Genomic DNA, 23,023 nt, shown 5'->3' on the forward strand with positions numbered 1-23,023 from the left:
TCCTGCCTGACACCCCACATAATCAATACCTCTACCTCTACTGAACATCGCTGGGATGTGGGTGCTCATTGCTGGATTAAGGACACTGGGGGTGGTTCCGCCACACAGGACACCAAGCTGAGGGGTCGCAAAATATTAATAAATAAAGAATGGTTGTGAAGTAAAATTTGTGTATACCTGTGAAGTGTTTTGCAATGTTTTAATCGTATGGGCTATACAGTCGTACCTCCACTTACGTATCCCTCCGGTTACGTAAAATTCCGGATACGTAAGCGGTGAACCCGGAAGTATATTTCCGGATTTTTGCTGTGTGCGCATGTGCAGAACAATCCCTCTGGTTGCAGAAACCTCAGGATCTGACCTGAGTTCCGGAACGGATCCTGTCCGCAACTGTAGGTACCACTGTAATATGTTTTGGAGACCTGTTTTTGTTTTGTTTGTTCTTGGCAATAACCTGTATTTGGTTGACCAATACAATCTGATGATGAAATAAGAAACGTTTGTGAGGGGCACCAAATTTTGTTGTCGCTTAGGGTGCCATGTTACCAAAGTCTGCCCCTGGGGTGCTGCTTCATTTCATGAAAGCCGCTTGCAAAGCAGCATTACGCAGGATCGTAATCCTGAATGGTGCTGGTAGCTGGTGCTCCTTTTAGAGTGGCTTGATCACATGAAAGAAAGCCACCCATGAAGGAGCAGCACTGCACAGGATCAGATCCTCACACTTATCACGTGGGAGGATCATAGAATCATAGAGTTGGAAGAGACCACAAGGGCCATCCAGTCCAACCCCCTGCCAAGAAGGAAACACCATCAAAGCATTCTTGACATATGCCTGTCAAGCCTCTGCTTAAAGACCTCCAAAGAAGGAGACTCCACCACACTCCTTGGCAGCAAATTCCACTGTCGAACAGCTCTTACTGTCAGGAAATTCTTCCTAATGTTTAGGTGGAATCTTCTTTCTTGTAGTTTGAATCCATTGCTCCGTGTCCGCTTCTCTGTAGCAGCAGAAAACAACCTTTCATGGTGTTTTCTCCTGTAGATCCTGTAGGGGGCGGTTGTTGCTCCTTCATAAGCAACTTCCCATGAAAGCGGGGAAGCTTGTGCACCTTTAACTTTTTTAAAACCCTACTTTAAGTTTATGTTAAAATGGGCATTAAGAACCCAGGGAGGGATCTAAGGTGGGGTGAGACAGGGTGAATCTGCCTGATCTGGGGACCATAGGGACTATGCGTACCCCTAACATTTAACTCATTTTGTTCCACCAGAAAGAGGAAAACAAAGGTGGACTGGGAAATGAATATCACTAAAGCTGAAATCCTAGCCCTAAGAAGGAATAAACCCCATTGAATGAAAGAGGGATATGCTTCGGAGTAAGCCCATATAGTATTGATTCTTTCGTTACTGAAATTGAAGTGGCACTCCCACCTTCTTCTTGTTTGTTTTCTGAATGATTTTTAAAGACATTGATATATTTTTGATGTGATTACCCATTTTTAGTTTCTGGGAGTTGTGGCTTTAAATATACAGAAAGTCATGTCCTAATCCATAACATAAACTCAATGGGATTTGCTCTCATGTAAGTGCATAGGATTACAGTACCCAGGCAGTTCTGTGTTTATTTTTATTATTTTATAGTACTGGCTGGGAATAGCAGACAAAGAGCTCACCGTAACAACAGCGCATTCTTACATGACAAATGGCAAGTCATCTAGTAGACTGATTCAAAGTGTGATATGATCTAATAGAGCTAACAAGAGAGAGTTTCCAATACTGGACAATGAGATTCAGAAGCAGAAAATGTTATTGTCTTTCAGGACAGCTATATTGCAATCACTAGACTTGCCTATTATCACAACTTTAGATGACTGCAGTCTTGTTCTGAGTCTAAGTAGAGTTATAGGGGAAACAGGAGCTTTCAGTGGTTCTGATGCCACCCATTATAGCCTATTCCTGTGCCTAAGCAACTTTTTAATTATAGCTTTATATAAGGGAGGATGAGGTATGGGTAGATAATTGTTCTCCTCTTTTAAATCCTATGGTAGAATGTATGCTGGTTCTCAGATTCCGCAAGCCTTTCAAACCATGTGTAGATTGCCCAACTAGTTCTAGATTAAGTTAGAGATGACAGACTAAGGCTCATGGTAGTCTGCTCCACTGTTGAACAGCTCTTACTTTCAGGAAGTTCTTCCTGGTGTTTAGTAAGAACCACCTTTCTTGCATCTTGAAGCAATTGGTTCAGGTCCATACTTCAGGCATCCCCAAACTTCGGCCCTCCAGATGTTTTGGACTACAATTCCCATCTTCCCCGACCACTGGTCCTGTTAGCTAGGGATTATGGGAGTTGTAGGCCAAAACATCTGGAGGGCTGCAGTTTGAGGATGCCTGGTCTACTTAATACTGGCTCCTGTTCTGAGTCATGCCTCTTCTTGCCAACTCAGCCAGTCCATTAGAAATATACTTCTGGTTGTGTGCCAATGACCATCTATACTGTAGGCTGCATTAGAGAATCATTATGATTTTATTTGTTTAGGGTGATATCACTGCCCATATAGCATTAGAGACTTGGAGTTCTAGATCCATCCAACAAGTTGGGTTCTTTAAAGGCACATCAATGTGTCCCAGCCCATAGTGGTAGAATCTAATATCTCGATCTGTAAACTTAATACCTCTTAAATGGCATCACACATTTTCATTTTCTCCCAAAGAGTTTCAGATAGACATCCTTTTTTTTGGGGGGGGGAGTAGTACATCAAAGATAGCACCACCACCGCGGTTATTACTGGGTGTTGGGGAGATTTGCATTGTTAGATACTTCAAACGCCTAAAGAAAAGTGCTTTGACAATAACAAAAACTCCCAAATGACACAATTTGCATGCTTGTGATGTTTACATTCACAAAGCCCTTGTTTTAATTCTCCTTGGCTCTCTTCTGCTTCAACTGTGACTTGTAATTCCCTTAAGGACTAAAGTGGAGAATGGAGAATTTAAGTATGTAAATAGACTTAGGGTTCAAAGTTATACATTGTACAGAGAATTTGCATAATTTACAACAGCGCAGTCTATGGGAGTCTATGGGAGATGTCCTCAAAGTTCAAATTGTTTTAATTGCAACTTTCAAATGCCCACTTCGGATATTGTTCCTTAGCGAAACTTCAAAACAAAGCACTTGCATGAAAGAAAAGGGCAATATTTTCTTTCTTTCTTTTTTTGCTTTCCAATAAAAAATGAGTTTCCAGAAGTGGCAGCCCTAGGATGATAATCATTAGGAGGGCTATGTATTAGCCTCTGGAATGCAGTTTAGTCCTAGAACCTTGTACTGAACCATACTCCTTGACGTTCTTTAGATGGTACTCAGAGATTGCATAGCTATCTGGTCTATGACTGTGCACATATTATACCTTCAAAGCATATTCTTTCCCACAAAGAATTATGGAGAAGCCATAATTTGAAATTTGAACACCTCTGAATTTTGCAGTGCTGTTATCCAGATAAATAATATGTACAATGATGCACATACTAGAGTAGAATATGCATTAAAATGTGTATAAAATGTGTATAACATACAAGAATGCATTCTGTTAGGGGAAATTAGTTTGTGAGAGTTCAGACAAGAAAATTGCATGCAATTAGGAGAAATTCGCCAATAAAGGCTAATGAATTTTCACAAGGACATTTTAAACACACAAAGACATACACACAGCCTGTTGTGGAAATGTGGAGAACTAAATTTAAAGATTGGGAATTACCTTTCTCCCAGATGCATATGCAAACTCATTGCACAGTTATATCCCTGTTTCCACAGAGGTAAGTTCTACAGTGCCAGTGTGACTTACTCCCAAGCAAGTAGAGGATTGCAGCCTTGATCTTACAAAAGTTCATTTTTGCGTGTGAAAAGAAATCCAAACATGAAATTGGTGTAAAAGGTGGGGCGAATGAACTCTATAAAAATGATGGAAAAGCTATTTCAGAATGTAGCGGGCTCTGCTTCTAAAATTATCGAGCCAGAGATGTTTAAAAGAAAAGTATGAATATTACAGAAGAGAAAATGTCTGGGTGTTGACAGCATTCTTAGTAAGGTGATACTGGCATGGAGAGAATCTGAGGACAATTGCTGAGGAAATCATATTGAAAACAGACAGGAGACTGTTACATCTTATTGACCTCTGTGAAGAGGATGAGCTGGTCTTTCTCTCTCTTCCCTCAGAAGACCTTGAACGGATGACTTAATAATAGATATTGGAGGTAGAACTGGGTCATAGCTAAAGTGGGGACTGGCGTGGGTAAGAACAGCTTGGATTTGTCTGTGGGAAAGGCAAGAAAGAGGAGGAAGTTAGGAATGGGAGAGATGAAGAGGGAGACTGTTCCACGTAACAGTCCCATTAACTGTAGCCACAGTGATAAAAGTGGAGACAGACAAGTTAATTAATGGGTGCCATGCTAATAATGATGGAAATGTGTAGCTTTCAGGGAAGGAAGTGAAACTGTGTTAAATCTTATAGCTTGCACATTTTCATTCATTATTAGCAGTGAGCCAGATGAACCTAAAGGGCACTTTCAAGTGCCCCTTCCCATCCATTAGTGGAGATGAAGGAGGGGAAATTAGGCTGTGGGAGGAAGCAAGGGAACAGCAGCTTTTATATTCATATTAGAACATACAGCTAAGGAACCGGAGAGCCAGCTGAACTTATACATAACAATGAACATTGCTAGAGAATATCCAAGGCCTTAAAGAATCATTTCTCCCCCTAGTCTTTGGAAGAATGACTAATTATACTGAGATGTCAGAAGCTACCTTGGAGCTGAAACTGGGTTGCCTACTACCCATTATTTTACTGGTACAACAAATGAAAACACAGCATGGTAATTGTTATAACAGGAAACATAGGAAGCTGAGTAACTGTGATCATGGGGAACATACCCTGAGCCAGATCATTCGTTCATCTCGCTCAGCATTTTTTTTACATGGGCCAACAGTTCAAGCCTGAAGAACATTTCCTAGCCCCTTTTATAAGTGGTTAATATGCTGTATCTGCATCTACCCAAAAATTAATTCTGCCTGTGACATTTTTTTGTTTTATTTTGTTCCTGCAGTACCTTCAAATTTCAAATAAAAACTTTATCTTTGGGAATTTTGTTCTCAAAACTAGGTCACCATGACTTCTAGAGGGCTTAGCTGTAAGAAAATCACTCTGGCTTCAGGAGATACAAATCTTAATGAAGAGAGCCAGAAGTGTCTTACTCTATAGAATAGGTTTATTACTGATTTATCAGTTCATTATCCCCCTAATTTATAAATCTGGAAAATCTGATTAACTTCTCTACTATCCTTGTGTCATCATCTACCAAACCCTGCATTAAATTCACTAACAAATTATAAACCCATTGAAATTCTACTCAGAGACGAACCAGCCTAGCTTTGAAAGGGAAAAGAACAGAGCCCCAAGCTATCAGTTCCATAGATGAAAGCAAATGTTTAAACAGGTAAGTTATCAGATGATTCTGACCCCTGTAGTACTCAGTTTAAGTAATGATCATAACCCACACTTAAGCTGCTGTTTGTATACTTTATTTGGAACATTGACATGAATGTATCACTATCCCATTCATAACATGGGCAGCCTGTGTGGGGATACATAGGACACCAAAGCAAGCTTAGAAAAAAGGGCAGGATTTGTTACTTCCTGGAAGAGGGAGAAGGAACTGGAGATCTGGAATTTCTAACTGCATTACTTTAAAAGGCTCTCCATTCACAACTGGAACAATATGAAGATGAACGGCACAGATTGCACACCTATATGCTGAACACGCCCTGCCCTCATAGAATCATAGAGTTGGAAGGGATCCCGCGGGCCATCTAGTCCAACCCCCTGCAATCCAGGAATCTCATCTAAAGCATCCATGACAAATGGACATCCAACCTCTGCTTAAAAACCTCCAATGAAGCAGAGTCCACGACCTCCCAAGGGAGTCCATTCCACTGCCAACCAGCTCTTACTGTCAGATAGTTTTTCCTGCTGTTTAGTCGGAATCTCTTTTCTTGTAACTTGAAGCCATTAGTTTGAGTCCTACCTTCAAGGGCAGGAGGAAACAAGCTTGTTCCTTCTTCCATATGACAGCCCTTGAGATAGCTATCATATCTCCTCTTTTCCAGGCTAAACATACCCAGCTCCTTCAACTGTTCCTCATAAGGCTTAGTTCCCAGGCCCTTGATCATCTTGGCTGCCCTCCTCTGCATACATTCCAGCTTGTCAACATCCTTCTTGAATTGTGCTGCCCAGAATTGGACACAGTATTCCAGGTGTGGTCTCACCTAGGCATAATAGACTGGTACTATTACTTCCCTAGATCTGGACACTAGAACAGCATTAGATCCCCCCCTTTCTGCTGTCTCACACTGTTGACTCATGTGTTAAGCTTGTGGTCCCCCAACCTTCATATGCTTAGTAGGGCACTCTGTAGGGTGTGTCTACAATATTCAGCTGAATGCAGTTTAAAGCCCCCTCAGACCTTTGCACTAAATATGTGAAGGTCAGGTGAGGAGGGGGCATGTCTGGCACACAGACAATACTTGGGGGCAGAGCTGGCAGTGTGCACAGCCAGTCCTCTAAACACATATTGCTTTCCCTGAATAAGACTCCTGCTTCTCCTTGTACTGTAATAGAGGGCACTGGGTTCTTCCCGGACGGTTATCTCCCCCCCCCCTCTCTCTCTCTCTCTCTCTCTGTGTGTGTGTGTGTGTGGATGAGAACTTGTTGGGTGAAGTGAGCTATGTATACAGCTATGTATACAGACATAAGGAACTCTGAAACAAAACTCAGCATACAGTTCTCTGTGTCGGGATTTGCATTATGTATGACACATATTTTTGCTATACACTAACAAGGGTAACTTGATGGGATTTATATTTTTCTACATTCTGAACTAGGAAAAGCTGGATTCCGCAGCCTGCATAAATTATGCAGACTAAGCAATTTCCCCGGATTTCTCCTATGTTGCATGACTTATTCATTTTTTTTTCTACTAGTCACAGCAATTCAAGGCCCTAAAACCCAACTCCTGACTATTGCAAAATTTTCTCTGTGCACCTTCTGACTACTAAGATTTTGATAGGCATGACATTTTCAGGTGTATATTTCTGACACTGTGGACTAGAAACGTGCCGGGGGTTCTTAAATAGAAAGCTAGTTTGTCAGGAACCTTAATTTCACACAAAAATGCCTCAATGTTATGTTTTCTCTGCTTGTGTGGATTTGTCGTCTACACAATCTTAGCTAAAATATATCTTTGACTGCATTTTTTTCCCATTGCAATGCTCAGTGTGTTTATTTCAGCGATGATATAAGACCTACTGTTCAATGTTACGTTGTCTTAGCAGTGGAAGATATTCAAGCTTCTCCTAAGCCGCTTATTTATTTAGCTTCAATTAAAGGACAAGGGAGAGCTTTGCCAACTTTGCCATTTCCATCAGCATGAATTATTAATTATTTTAAATGCCACTTTGATTTTTTGATGAAAAGCAACCCTTAAAAATTCATAAATAAGCATGCATAATGTCTGGTCCAATTACTTTAAATACAATGTCCCCAAATGCTGGTTAATGCGTCCCTGATGTATTTCTGGTCAATAATTTTTTAAGTAGATGGCTTTATAATTTATTCCCCCCTTTTATTGGAAGTTCATATTTCAATCTTGTCCTATCTCTATGGTTACAAATTAAAAGAAACAAATTACCTAGCAATCTCAATGGATTGTCGGAAAACATTCTGAATCACAATATCCATGACAAAAGCACTTAAAAAAAATTGCAACCATCAAAGTGTGTTGCCTTTAATCATTCTAAAGTAGACGTTCAAAGGTTTGATTAAATTTACTTTTGATTTGTTGGAATTAAAAGGAAAACTGCCAGCAGAATGAAAAACAGAAATGCTAACGATTTGTATTCCAAATCACTTCCCTGGGATCAGGAGCAGCCAACAGGGAGTGGCAATGCTGCAGACCTGACCTCTCAGCAGTGTTGTTACTGCCCTCAACCAAGCCCATGAGAGGGCAGGGTGAAACGATGGGGGAATTTTAGCACATTAGCAGATCCAATCCAGTGCTTCTGCTGGTGTGCCCAAACCACCCCCATCTCCCAGTCCTGTCCTCCCCGCTTTCTGGTACACCAGGATCACAGTCTATGGCACTTTCACTCCCTGCTACCACTCCTGACTGGAAGATCTTAGCTTACAGTTCTAGCTATGTATACATAGGGTGTGTGTGTGTGTGTGTGTGTGTGTAATGTCAGGTGTGGGGAGCTTTCATCCCTCCAAATTTTGCTGAACTACAACTCCTATGTGCCCTGGACGTTGGGCCAGCTTTCTGATCAGAGTTGTAGTTCAACAACTTCTGTCGGTCCAAACATTCCTCACACCTAGGACTCAGCTAAACAGCTGCAAATAAAACGTTTTAAATGTGTTGTAAAGTTCAATATGCAAATGTGACACTAGATGGTGACAACGAGCTATGCAAAATTCAATGTATTTTTCAAAACTTTTTTTTTAAAAAAACTTTTCATTGCATTTTTTTTATATGTGTGTAGATTCTACCCTATATAAAAAAATGCCATGAAAAGTTTTTTTAAAATATATATATATGTGTGTGTGTGTAGATTCTACCCTAGGACCCAGGTGGCACTGTGGGTTAAACCACTGAGCCTAGGGCTTGCTGATCAGAAGGTCAGCGGTTCGAATCCCTGTGACGGGGTGAGCTCCTGTTGCTCGGTCCCAGCTCCTGCCAACTGAGCAGTTCGAAAGCACGTCAAAATGCAAGTAGATAAATAGGAACCGCTACAGCGGGAAGGTAAACAGCGTTTCCGTGTGCTGCTCTGGTTTGCCAGAAGTGGCTTTGTCATCCTGGCCACATGACCTGGAAGCTATATGCCGGCTCCCTCGGCCAATAATGCGAGATGAGCGCGCGACCCCAGAGTCGGTCACGACTGGACCTAATGGTCAGGGGTCCCTTTACCTTTACCTTTAGATTCTACCCTAATGTACAAGAACTCTGCATCATACAGAGCTGTCAAACAACTAATCCCCACATTTTCCATGATCTATAAATGTGGCATTGCTCTGATTCTCCTTGCAAAACTCAAGTTGGACCTCTTCTGTGATGACACTCCATAGGATCTCTCCCCCCTCAGCTCTTCCTACCAAAATATATGATGGTTTTGCATTGTTCTGTAGGGTCTGATAGCCACTGTGGCATCGTTTGAAGTGAACTCAGTTATAATGACTTGGCATTGTATTTAATTCCATGGAAGTGTGTCTGTATGTGTGTGAAGAGAGAGAGAGGAAGGGAGACAGAGAGGAGAGAGCATGGGGCCCTATAAATTTAAGAGATGCAATTAAAAGAGGTAAGCAGATACTTTCAGTTGAATGATAGCTAATATATGTTGGGTAATAGCTAACCCAGATAGATTTATCACCTCCTAGCTTGAAATAATTGCCTGAGGCAAATGATCCATGATGATTGATCACATGATAACTGATGATGGCACTTTCACATGTTTGGGTTAGCAAGCAACAGCCATAATTATCACTTGAGTGGATCTTTAGAGACTCCCCCCAGTATTCAGCCGTGCTGATAAAACTCCATCCTTTTAATGTGAGGGTGAAAAAGAGCACTTAGCTGAATTAAAAATACCGGTATATAATGACAACCCATTCTCATTCTCTAAAACAGGACATGTTGCTGGAGAACAGTTCCCGTCATTTCTGACCATTGGCCATTGCCAATGGAAGCTGGAGTCCAATAAAATCCCCCAAACCCATAGCTGCCAAGTTATCCCTTTTTTACAGGGATTTTCCCTTATGCTGAATAGGCTTCCTCGCGAGAAAAGGGAAAACTTGGCAGCTATGCCCAAACCACAGGTCCGTGCCCTACAACTTTCTGCTGCCCTATTGGGAAAGATAGTTGCAATCGGTTAACAATTGCTAACAGACATACATTACTGTGGTGTCTTCTAGAAACTCCCACCCACCTGTGGTAATTTTTCAAATACCAATCCTATTACAAATTCCCAACTTGTGACCCGAGAAGCTAAATACGTCCCACCTGTAGCATATGCACAACAGGCCACCGGGAGAGTGCAATAAACCCCTGGGTACTGAAAAGCAGTTAGAGTTGTTATGAAGGCCTCTATGTCTGCCGGACTGCTGTGTTGAGTTGGTGGGTGACCAGTTATAGTTTAATTTATTAACGTGTTTTATTTAGTATACCTTTATCCTGCCCTAAATCTTAAGATTCCGGGGTGGGTTTCAAAACAATTAAAATGCAAACAAGCTAAGAAACAGACAGAGTGGATGAGGGATCCAGGGGTCACTGTGGGTTAAACCACTGAGCCTAGGGCTTGCTGATCAGAAGGTCAGCGGTTCGAATCCCTGTGATGGGGTGAGCTCCCGTTGCTCGGTCCCAGCTCCTGCCAAGCTAGCAGTTCGAAGGCACGTCAAAATGCAAGTAGATAAATAGGAACCGCTACAGCGGGAAGGTAAACAGCGTTTCCGTGTGCTACTCTGGTTCACCAGAAGTGGCTTTGTCATGCTGGCCACATGACCTGGAAGCTATATGCCGGCTCCCTCGGCCAATAATGCGAGATGAGCGTGCAACCCCAGAGTCGGTCACAACTGGACCTAATGGTCAGGGGTCCCTTTACCTTTACCTTTATCCTGCCCTACATCTTAAGATCCCAGGGTGGGTTTCAAAACAATTAAAATGCAAACAAACTAAGAAACAGACAGAGCGGATAAAAGATACCAAAAATCAACAAAGATCAATCTTTTTTAAAAAATAAATAAATAAAAATCTTATGAGCAAACAGAACTCAATGCTAGCAGCTTGTAAAAGATTAAGGTAGGACTTACCCTTGCAGCAAAATGGCAGCAGATTTGGTGCCAGGCAGATGTCCCTAGTGAGGGAATTCCATTGCTGGAATGCAGCTCTGTCCGAAAAACTTAATTCAGGTATCATAAACACATGCTACAATTGAAAGAGAACCACATGCTCCACGGTGAAAAGATGACATGGCCCACATATTATTTAGTCTTATTTTGGGCTGATTCACACACTCAGGGAAGCCCTCCTGTAATCTCCTCTGGGTCACCAGTTGACTCAAATGGCAACTTCAAGCAAACATGGCACAACAGCAAGCTCCAATAATGGTGTCAAGTGGTCCTAGGATGATTGTACAGAGATCATTGTGATATGTGAGCCAGTCTGATAGGCACTGCTTCCTGAATAAGTAACTTCTTTTGTTGTCAGCCATGTTGTCATTCTGTTCCAGAGATGCCCGTAAAAAATCTTTGACTGAGTTGCTCTCATCCTCACAGGTCTGCAAATAATAATAATAATAACAAAGCTGTGAGGCTCCTATTAAATGCTTATCTACTATTTTAGCCCAGTGCTCTGGCAAGCTGGGCTGATTTTTTTGATCCTCTAGTGCACAATCTTTCCAAGGGACTCTAGCTATTCTAAGTAAATGTAATTGCTGACAAAATCCCTATGCAAGCAGTGCAGTGAATGGCTCTGTGATTAGTAACTACTACTAAAGATGGTCCTCAAAGACCTTCTGATTACCATTGTCACAACAAGGGAAAGCTTTAGCTGGTGGGAGCCAATTTGACTACTCAACCAAAGGTTCAATTAGCCCTTTTACTGATGTAAATTACTAACATCATAATCTCATACTGGGCATTGTACAATGCATTATTTGTGACATTACACAAAGCAGGATAAACATCCATTCAGTTTCCAGAATTGCACCAGTGGGAAGCAACTTTCTCTATAGTACAACTAATATTTGCAACGGCTGGAAACTTGCATCTAAATATAAATGCCCAACTGTATTTACAGATGTGCGGTTGTTACCTGTGACCGAAGTAAGTGGTCTTGCTAGGGCAAATTAAAATGGAAGCTTTATAAACTTCTTCAGACCAGCAGAAATCCCCCCCAGTTCACATTATATTACCCACACCAGAAAATATGTTTATCAATATGCCTATGAAATGCAGGGAGCCATTTCAGAAAGAAAAGTGATTAAAATCTGATTAGTACAATTAGACAGGGATATTATATATCTGAAAGACTTGCCATCAGATTCAGAGGGGAAATATACAGTAGTCTGGGATAGTTTCAAACACAAGGGCAGCCTAATCTAGACATTTGTGAGTTGCTGTGGTTTTGGCAATTTAAGCTGCCAAGCTCAGGGAACCAGAATTCCTGTGAGTTCACATGTAATAAGGAAGCATCGTTAGGGTGGAATCTAGACACATATAAAAAACGCTTGGAAATGCTCATTTATAGATAGATAGATGATAGATAGATAGATAGATGATAGATAGATAGATAGATAGATAGATAGATAGATAGATGATAGATAGATGATGGATAGATAGATAGATGATAGATAGATAGATAGATAGATGATAGATAGAATTTGCCATTAGCTCACAATCACCATCTAGTGTCACATTTGTATAATGCACTTAAAACACACTTAAAATGTTATACTTGCAGCTGTATAACTGAGTCCTAATTTAAAAATAGATGCGGAAGCATCAGGCACATGCATGTAACACTAAGCCATAATTTGTCATTGTGTTCAAAAAAGGCCCAATGTGTAGAAAATGTGCAAGAGATCAGAAGCGGCCATACTACTTTGTGTGTGTTTGTGTGTAACCGCACATAGGTGCACAATTTCATGGCCAGCAGTGTCCCGCTCAAATGCAAGTGCTTCTTGAACATAATATTCTTCTTGATCATAATGAAAATGAAGTTAAATTGATTGCTATGTGTGGCTGCACAGACACATACATGGAAAATCCTGCAATAAAGAAACAGACGAATCACAATGAAACAAAGTTAAATCAATGGGACTTTGTGAACAACATTCCTGGCTTAAGATGCACTGAGGAGAAAAGAAACATAGAGACAACCCAACACATTTGCGTGCCTGAAACGGAAAATCAAACTGGGGTGGTAAAATAATACAAAATAATTGAACAATTTATGCCTTTTCATGGTACCCTAAGCTACTGAAGCGCACAATTTTATCCTACTTAATAGCCTAGCACTGACTGAGATGTACCCAATGCAGTCACTCCCCTCATTATCACATTTCATAATTATGTGGGTGTAAATGACAAAAACGTGCGCTGCTACGTTGCCATCATTGTTTCTGGTTCCACTCCTATGACTGTAAGAATACCGCACTACTTTAAGCAAGTGAAATTTCCCTCATAATTTATGCTGGGGTGAAATGCTTCACCTGTGAAATTTCTGTGTCTCTTGTGTTAAAATCACGGCAGCAGGGTCAGTAAACAAAAAGAAGGAAATGCTGCAAATATGTTGTGTTGTTGTTTAGTTTCAGAATATGTGAAGAATCTCCTCATGCACAAAGACATTCCTGAAATAATCTCACATTTATTGTTGAGGGTCTTTGCTTAAGAATGTAGCACATTTTTTTTTCCTGGTGGAACTATGTCATGATGTATAGTAGAATCTTACTGTCATCTACTCTGAGGCATATAAAAAGAGAGAGAAAAGAAATGATAAGATTACCCTACATTGGTCCATGAAATGCAAAAAAGGAAAGTAAAATATTGCTGAATTCCTTCCATAATACAGACCTGGGGAAATGGAGTATCTTCTGACTTCACCAGACAGGATTATAAATCATGTGCTGTAGAGATTAACAAAGCTGTTTCAATCATTCTCTCCTCCTTTGGAGCATTTTCCAGCCTATGGATAAGATCCTGTAAGTAGCCAGAGTTACTGAGGTATTTAACAAAAATGCATTAGCACCGAGGATAAGGTGCATTTTCGATGCTATACATAATTGACATTAATGCTGCAAAGTCCATATTGGCCTAACATGCACCTACAATTCCATTACCTCTGTGTAGATTAATTATTTGAGCTTTAGATTTCGTCGAGAAGGGCTTAGATAATATAAATACTTTATCCATTTATTCTAGCCTATCTTGCCTGTCAGAATGAAGAAATTCGATAGCGTTCTTAACGGAAAGATGGAAGTCCTTGTTTTGTACTCTTGCCCTTGGAAAGCAGCAATGCTAATTGCTTCAGAGTAGCAATACAAATAGACAGCCTCGCCTTGCATATGTTTCCCTAGGAGATCATAAAACATACCCAGCAAATTATGTTATATTTCATGTATGTTTAATCTGTGCACAAGATAGCACAATAAATATGTGCAACACTGAAACTGTATCTCATTTATTTTAAAAATGAATAAATTAATTAAGAGGAATTTCCCAATATCTTATCAGTGATTGATAATTTACTTGAAGTATTCTGAGAGTGAACGTGCAGAAAGTTTTTGGGACTGGGATCCGAAAAGCTACTTCAGGGCTGGGGATATTAAGGGTGTGCACTGACCACAAGATTTGATTTAGACTTTCATTTAGTGCTTCCCCCCAAAAATGGCCCAACTCAGTCTGAGATAGTTCATAATATACCTGATTCAGCTTGTGTTCTGTATGTTTTATCTCCCTCTCCCTTTACTATAGGGAATTTTATCAAAGGCCTGCATTTTTTTTCCCTTTTGACAGAAGTGGACGAAATTTACAGGCATGCAAGCCCCTCCAGAGCATCTGGAGGGTGAATCTGCCCATTTCAGTTTCTCTCAGTTTCTAATTTTACCAGTCTTAAGTTCAATTCTCCGCATATTATTATGCATTAAAAAAATAAAAAATCCTCTTGAAAGTTCATCAGCATTTTAGCGCAAATGTTTCATAATATGCACATTTTCGCCAAGCAATTTTCCAGAATACAATACATTTTTAATTATTTCACCGTTTCTTCATTTTTTGATATTTTGTCACTGGACCAAACTAGACACATCTCTGTGAAGCATATCAGGAGTGTCGTTTTTTCTTTCTTTTCATGAAAAGCAGGTGCAGAAGGAGCACTTTTTGTCTGGATCATGGTATGTGGGGAGGGGAGGTTGAATTCTTCCTTCCCCAGCAACAATCCTAATGAAAATGGTCCAGCTTAGATTGGTGGGGGACAGGGATGCAAAATATTGGGGAGGGGGGGACAGATAAGTCCCACCCCATATAACTGATCAGAAGACATGGTGCATGCACACCATTTGAATCACAATGCCCATCAACTGGGGGTGGGGGTGGCCCCTCAAATATTTTATTGGAGGAGCCAAAGGGAACTCAGGCCCTAGGAGTTGGTTCTTATGGTAGGGGGCTAATAGAAGCATAGCATAATTTTTTCATCATTATATAGCTGAGGAGGGAAGGGATGAACTGCCTCTCCTCATCTTCTGTGGTCTTGATGAAAATCTGCTACAGTATTATGATTTCTTTCTATAGCAAAAACAATTTTGGCATCACTTTTTCATAATGTACATCGCATACCACCTTTTCCTTTAAAAAGAGCTGCTCTTTTTCATCCCTTCTGCTACATAAGATCATAAATAATGACCAGAGGGGTGGGGTACTATAGACTTTTATTTGAGACCACTGGTAAGGTGACATGAACACCTGAGGTTTTCTTCTCTATCTCCTCCAAGATTACCTTGATTGAGGAATTAATCAATAACCCCATACATCATGCTGCAAGGCCCGGTCACCACCAAACAAATCAAGATTTTTATTTTTATTTTTTTAAAAAACCCATCCATAAAACATGCAACCCTGACATCGCATACACATAATATCAGTTATTTCCAAATGAGATGTGAGAGTTCTGGGGCATTCTCCGATCTGCTGTCGCTTGAAACATAACCTACCTACAAGGACAGTTGAGATGTGCAACATCAGTCTTTTCTCCTTTAGATTGACAGCAAAGAATATTAGCCAGGAGACCTTAACCTTCCTACTCAGATATCAGGACCCATTACTAAACACATTACTCTAATTTGCCATTTGACCTCAAGAGTTGGGAAATAATCAAAGCACACGCTAAATTCAGATGAAGGCATTCCTTAAAACAAGCTAATTTATATCTGTTCCGGACACAACTTCACTTGCTGCCCCCTTGTGCCCCCTAATGGTTAAACAACAAGGCTTCCTATGCCACCAATTCACTGTGTTTTAATTCAGAAGCTGCTTTGTCAACCATGTCTGTCTCTATTGAGTTTACTCGTGAGCTTGTCATTTTAATCGATGTAAGTCACCTTAAGTGATGTGTGTGCACCAGAAAGGCAGGACAAACCTTTTCAAAGGAAGAATTAGGAGGAGAAAACACATCCACGAGGTAAGTTCTCACCCTCACCAACAAAAATCGCCCTTACCCCTCTGAAACATGATCAACATCCCCCTCCTTTCATCACATGCCAACAAAGTTGGAGAGGTCTCAGTTGAGCCCTAGACCTAGATTCCTGATTACTAATTTTCTATCTATAGGACACCATTAGCCTAAATGACATATAAAATGATCCTGTTCAGTCTTCCAGGTTCACTTGGAATTTCTATATATATCAATTCTGAGGATGTGTGTTTCTTTTTTAAAAAATGCAGCCTCCATTTTGACACATATTGTGGGCTGTAACAAGAATGCCTTTTTTCCCTCCTTTGTGCCTGAACCAAGACCACTAATCCATTGTTTTTCCTTTCCTTTTCTTTTTTTACACAAATTGAGTCGAAATTTCTCAGAAAACATTCTTCCTGAGAGTATTCCTGAGATTCTTCCTTTTCTCATCTCCCCCCCTCCCCCATGTATTGTCACCGTGGACATTATTTATACAGTGGTACCTCTACTTACAAATTTAATGCGTTCCGAACGCACATTTGTAAGTAGAAAAAAATTGTAAGTCGAATCCCATAGGAATGCATTGGGAATAAAAATTCATAAGTAGAAGCAACCCTATCTAAAAATTCGTAAGTAGAAAAAATCCTATCTAAACCACATCCAAGATGGCGGACGGAGCTCTGTTTGTAAGTAGAAACATTCGTAAGTAGAGTTATTCATATGTAGAGGTACCACTGTACTCAAAATGGGAATGGTAGGGCACAAGGGACAGTATGACTCGCAGGGCTAAACAAATTTTGAACTAGGCCAGCCTTCCTTAACATGGCACCCTCTGGGCATTGTCTGACTCCCAGCATTTGTTATAAACATGCAACACCAGATGGTGCTGGAGAGCAACGAAAATTTCTATGTGATTTTACATAGTGTTTTTTTCCCCTTTTGTATTATTGTATTATTTATATGATGTTAGCCGCTCTGAGCCCGGCTCCGGCCGGGGAGGGTGGGGTACAAATAATAAAATATTATTATTATTATTATTATTATTATTATTATTATTATTATTATTATCATTTATAACAATTTAATTTAATTTCTGATTTATTATAGCACTTTCCCCCCTGTATGTATATCCACCCATAGATATATATATCTGTATATTCATACATAGAGCCCTACACACACCCAGTATCATGTAGCCTGTCCTCTTTCCAGTTGTTTCGTGTCTATATGGAAGACACCCCACTGCACTCCCTCCCTCTCACTGCAAACAGTGAGTGTGAATAAATGCATCACAATGTGTTCCAAGTATTACTCATATCCCCCCCCCCCAATGATGCTGGAAACCTCCCACCCTTGCTGCATAAGATTTGCTCACTAAGGCACAAGGCTGGTTCATGCCGCTGACAAGACATTCAGTTGATTTCGATTCATCAAGGAGCTGACTTCTTTGTGCAGTTACATTATCAGGGATTCACTGTCACAGATTGTTCATATCACATCCCAGACAGCCTTGCCTTGTTAGGCGATAAGCTAATGTGACAACAGGGGATGATCTATGATAGCAAATCTGCAGTAGCTCCTTCATGCAAACAAGTGATGTAGTGATAGCACAAGGTTTTCCATGTAGAAAACCATGCACTACTCAATATGTGAATAAACAGACGGTGATAGCAGAAGCGTTGTTTATGCTTTGGGGGGATTTATGTCTTATGGCAATCCTTAAGAGCATTCCTTTCATGCTACCCTCCACATGCCATGATCAGTCAACAAGGAGGTGTAAAAAGGTGCTCCGTGTAAATGTACCCCTATTATTAAAAAAAACTTATCCCACTAGCCATTAATTAAACATCACAGTGACCAACACCAAAGCCCTAAGTCTTATCATTTCCTTCCCAGAAGCATTCCTAAGACTGTTTTAATAGCGTCCTAGAAATCCTGTATATACTATCTGAAAGAGCTATGAAATGGATTTCACTGATGAAAAAATAAAGATGTCTTCAACACCAACACCACCTTATTGGCCTGCAAATCGGCTCTGTAGCAAACTAATTCCAATTCAATTTCAACCATCAATCTTCATCTATTAGCAGGGGGCAGGGGCAAGAAAATCTTATGGCAAAATGACCCTGCCAGGATGAGCAGGGTCACCGCTTCATGCCCCCCCCCCCAATTTAGGAAGATAGACTAAGGGATTCCGCCCAAGGCCAGTAACCGCCAAAGTTGTGACATATTGCTACGGGAAAGGCGAAACCTGCTAATGCAGGAAAATTCCTTTCCGGCCCTTCAACAGTGGCCCTGACATAGCAGCGCCTGCGTACCTGTGGAAAAGAGGTTAACCTGCAAAAAAAATGACTTAACTGAGGGAGGGGAGGGTGGGAGAAGCTCTGGAGCCAACTGCCGCTTCACAGGTAAACTTCACCTTCAATTGTGTGGGCTGGGCGGTCCCTCCCCTTACCTGGCCAATCCCCTGGCAATGCCTCTCCCAGGCAGGATTGGGCAGATGACTGAGGTAGGCGGAGACCCCAGGTATCCAGCCTGGGGAGGATGAAGCCAGCCCAAACTACCGTGAGCTGCACTGGGGTCCAGGGGGCTGCGCGCGACCACGCAAAAGCCGCCCCCCATTTGATGTGGGAAGCAGTCATTGCACCCTTCCCATCTGACTCGGTTGCCACAGCCACTCATCCTGAGTGGGCATTCTCAAAAATCTAAGAACAAATCTGATTGGTCACTCGCTTTTCTCCCATGCCAACCTACCACCCAAGCTCAAACACAGCGTGAAAATTGCAATTTGTAAAAACTTGCTTTGGCCTGGAAAAAGCTCTGCCTCCTCCCTGCCAGAACTGAGTTCATGTCCTTGGCACACTGAAGGGTGCATCATTTCTATGTGAGTTACTGGAACTAATTTTAGGCTTTCTTAAATCAAGTGTAAGGGTCAGTTAGAAAATGCCATTTATTTTATTTCAGCACAATTTCAGTTTCTCACACTTGCTTTCCTGTTCAATTTCTAATAAATTCCTTAAATTAGAAACCTGGAGCAGTGTGATGAGCCTTGACTTCAGCGACCCTCCACCACACCAACTCTTCTGTTCTGGCTAATGGTATTCAGTTGCTAGAAAGGGAGCTAACTTCAAACAGTCTCATTCTCCTTTAAGATACAGACGGGTTGAAGTTCCATGTGTTCAGACTGGTAAGGTGGTGATGACAGCACTCATGTGTAAATTGCACAAGGGAACTTGAAGTCCTAGCTCACATGGGAGGCAGAAGCTAAGCCTATTTATAACAATATTCCTTTCCAGATTTTTCCAGTGATTGGTTAAATACAACTGAGGAAAACATACATGGCAAATGTTTCCCCTCCAGTTTTGATTCTGCTACTAACGGAATTTTTCCAGCTTATTTGGCTTACTTGTGAATTCCGTAGTGGGATTTGGGAGGTATCTGTATTGCTTTAAATTCATTTAGTAAACCCCAAGAGGGTTTCAAAAGCAAAGCTTCTTAGCAAGGGATTGCCGACTTATTGATGAGAAACAGTTTGTCTCTAAGCCTCGCATCCTCTCCAGTCCAATGCAATTCTCTTCCTCAAGGAACTTCAACTTGTTTATCAGACTTACTAATAATATCCAGAAATACATTTATGGATTAACTCTACTCCTCATCATTTAATGTAAAAGGTAAACTACGTTGGTTCTCCCATTGACATGAACATATATGGAGACTCTAGATTTGTTGAATTATAAAGCTGGATGGAGTTGTTACGATGAAATCCACTGAACACATGCATTTAAAACGCAGGAACTAAACATCTTGGAAAAAGCTCCAAATCCAGTTTCCAAGCATACATTTATTCACATTTTTTAAACGCTGCCCATTCTTGAAAGTGCAGAATGTATAACACCACTGCTGTAAAAATGAAATGGATGTAAAAATCTATGAACCGATTTTGCAGAGATGTAGCTAAGAGCTTTTATAAAAGCAAGGGCCATGCACATTTGTTGAAAAGATAATGTTTGTGTGTGGGTGTGTGGGTGTGTGGGTGTGCGTTGAATGTACAAAGCTCAGACAGAAATACACTCAGTAGCTGCCACCAGCATCATGTGAGGAAGGAAATGCACATTCTGCATAATTATGAGAAGGCTCATGTCATGAGGATTCTGGGAGTATAACACAAGTTCCAGGATAAAGCCCATCCAGACTAGAACTACCAGGAATAAAATTACTCAGAACAGAAAGGGCATGCTGGAAAGTTTCATCATCAATAAACTGTAGGTGCCAGAAATGACAGTAAGCTTTAAAAGAAAAGAAAATCTAAATCATAATTAATATCCATGCTAAATATTTCCAGCATTAGCTAATAATAACCAGTGTGGCATTCAGTCCATATGAACCCCCGATACATTGAAAGAATCATGTGGCCACGCCTCCAGTGCCCAGAATCAACCAGGGACCCTTGAATGAAGGAGCACTACACAACTGAATCAGTATGTGGGTAGAAACCTTTCACACGTCAACTGAAGCATGATCAGTAGCCAGGGATGGTGGGAGTTTTAATCCAACAACCTCTGAAGGGATTGGTGGCTGGTGCCCATTAAGGCTGGTAGGGCAGAAGGCAGGGAGACAAACAGTAAGTGGAGCCAGAACCATTGACAAGCTAAGGCAACTAATTCTAGTTTTGTCACCACCCTCCCTGCTACGTTCTTCAAGGGCAAGGAAGAAGGAATCCAATAGAGAGTGCCATCGCTTTGATTGGTTGCATGTAAGTAAATGGGGAAAGTGAGGTTGTTGGGGCAGTGCCTGGCACCCATTAAGACTGGTAGAGACTGGTATGTGGGCTACCTTTGCTGTATGTCTTCTAACTGAGGAAATGGGTGGGGAGGATAAGCGAGGCAGGGAGGAGGAGGAAGAGGAGGAGGAGGAAAGATGAAACCACTGAGTGAGGCATTCAGTAGAAGCAGCAGCAGCAGCAGCAGCTGGGAGAGAAGGGAATAGAAAGACAAGGGAAAAACAAACAAGGAATGGTGTGGGAGGGTGGGCATGTTCTGTCGGTGGGGGAAATGAGGCAAATCCAAGAAAGTTCAGCCCAACTTCAGTGAGGGTTCAGCATAGCCACAAGACCCATGATTTGCCATTTTAACTTAGTCTGAGACACAGCAGCAATCTTCCCAGCAGTTGGCAGACTGAAAGCCCATCCTCTTTTCACAGCTGGAGAAGAATCTGGCATCTGTGGTCTTAATGGCCAGATGGTCCCTCGTGCCTCCAGATCCATCCTTCAACTACACACTTCTCATTCGGATGATGAGCTCTGATTCCTCCCCTAATTATCAATCATTAGAATACCAATGAAAAACAACAACAACGAGAGACAAATACCAGCCGAATTTACCTTGACATGTACTCTGCCTTCGGGGATTTGGGTAACCGTCTTCAAAAGAAGAGTCGAGAGAGGCAGAATGAATATTTTAAAGTGCTTTGATTTCCTTGGGCAAAAAGAACAGATCAAAGCTGTGTTGTTATTTTTTTTAAAGAAAAAAACACCTCAGGCTTTCATTCCATTAATGTTCTAAAGGCATCAAATAAAATGCATTAGAATATGAAAAAATAAAATAAAACCCAATGGCATGACAAGAGAGTGTCATTTTAACAGACATAGTTAACACATTTTGGTAGCTCTGTGTTAACCCCAGCCAACAATGACAGGACAGTTTCTCTTCTCTCACATTTCCCCCACATAATTACTAATTTTCCTCTGTTGTCAGTAAGGCTGTGTAATGCCCTTTGAGCAATTCTTCTTAACTGAGCCAGCCACAGAATGCCTCAGGGAACCATGTAACTCCAGCAAATTTTGCATGGTTCCATCAGATGCTAAAAGATGTATTATTCTGAGTGGAATCAAATTGGTCTCTCTAGTACTGATGCACCAGCAGGAGGCATCCAGTAATGGAGGAGGAGGGGATGCCATTTTCACTTATTTCCCCTCCCACTTACAGCCTCAAAGCGTCCCTCCCCACCCCACCCCCCACAAAAAAAATCAATTCAGTTTAATGAAAATGTTCCATGGCTTTTTCCTAGAAAATGATTGCATAACATCTCCCAACAGTTACATTGTATGAATTTACAACAAATATTAACTGACTGTGCTGACTTGACCTCCGATCAAGCTGTGGGTGATCGGGGAGGGGCAAAGCAAAGCAGTGGTGATCTTTGCATGATGTAAACGCACCAGCTGGAGCACTGAATTGCCTTCGCTGGTGTGTTTGCACTGCACCAACCTTGCCACCACCTTACCCCTCACCTGCACCACTGATGACCATGATGGGAGGTCAAGTAAGAAGCATCACTTCACTAACCACTACTGGTTTATTGTCTTATAGGTACTGACTAAAAAAAAGAAAAACCCTAGGAAATCTAAGAAGCTGCTGAATGAACCAGATCAGACTATGAATCTATCTAGCCCAGTATTTTCTGCTCTGACGATAGTTCTTCACAGTCTCAGAAAGATATGTTTCATGTCATCCGGTACCGGATCCTTCTCAAAAACCAGATATATCAGGGTCTCAAACTGGAACTTTCTGTGTGCAGAGTATATATATGCTTTCCCACTGAGCTGGGGTTGTTCCTCATGACAAAAAAAAAAAAACACTGCAAAACTTCTCTTGAACTTCCTACAGATGTTTCACAAGAGCAGAAGGAATGCTTCACCTTGGGGTGTCCATTTTAGGGAAATGTTTATGTCCCCGAGCATTGCCAAGTGAATAAACCCACTTCATCT

This window comes from Zootoca vivipara, chromosome 8 (genome assembly GCF_963506605.1).
Source record: "Zootoca vivipara chromosome 8, rZooViv1.1, whole genome shotgun sequence".
Taxonomy (NCBI): domain Eukaryota; kingdom Metazoa; phylum Chordata; class Lepidosauria; order Squamata; family Lacertidae; genus Zootoca; species Zootoca vivipara.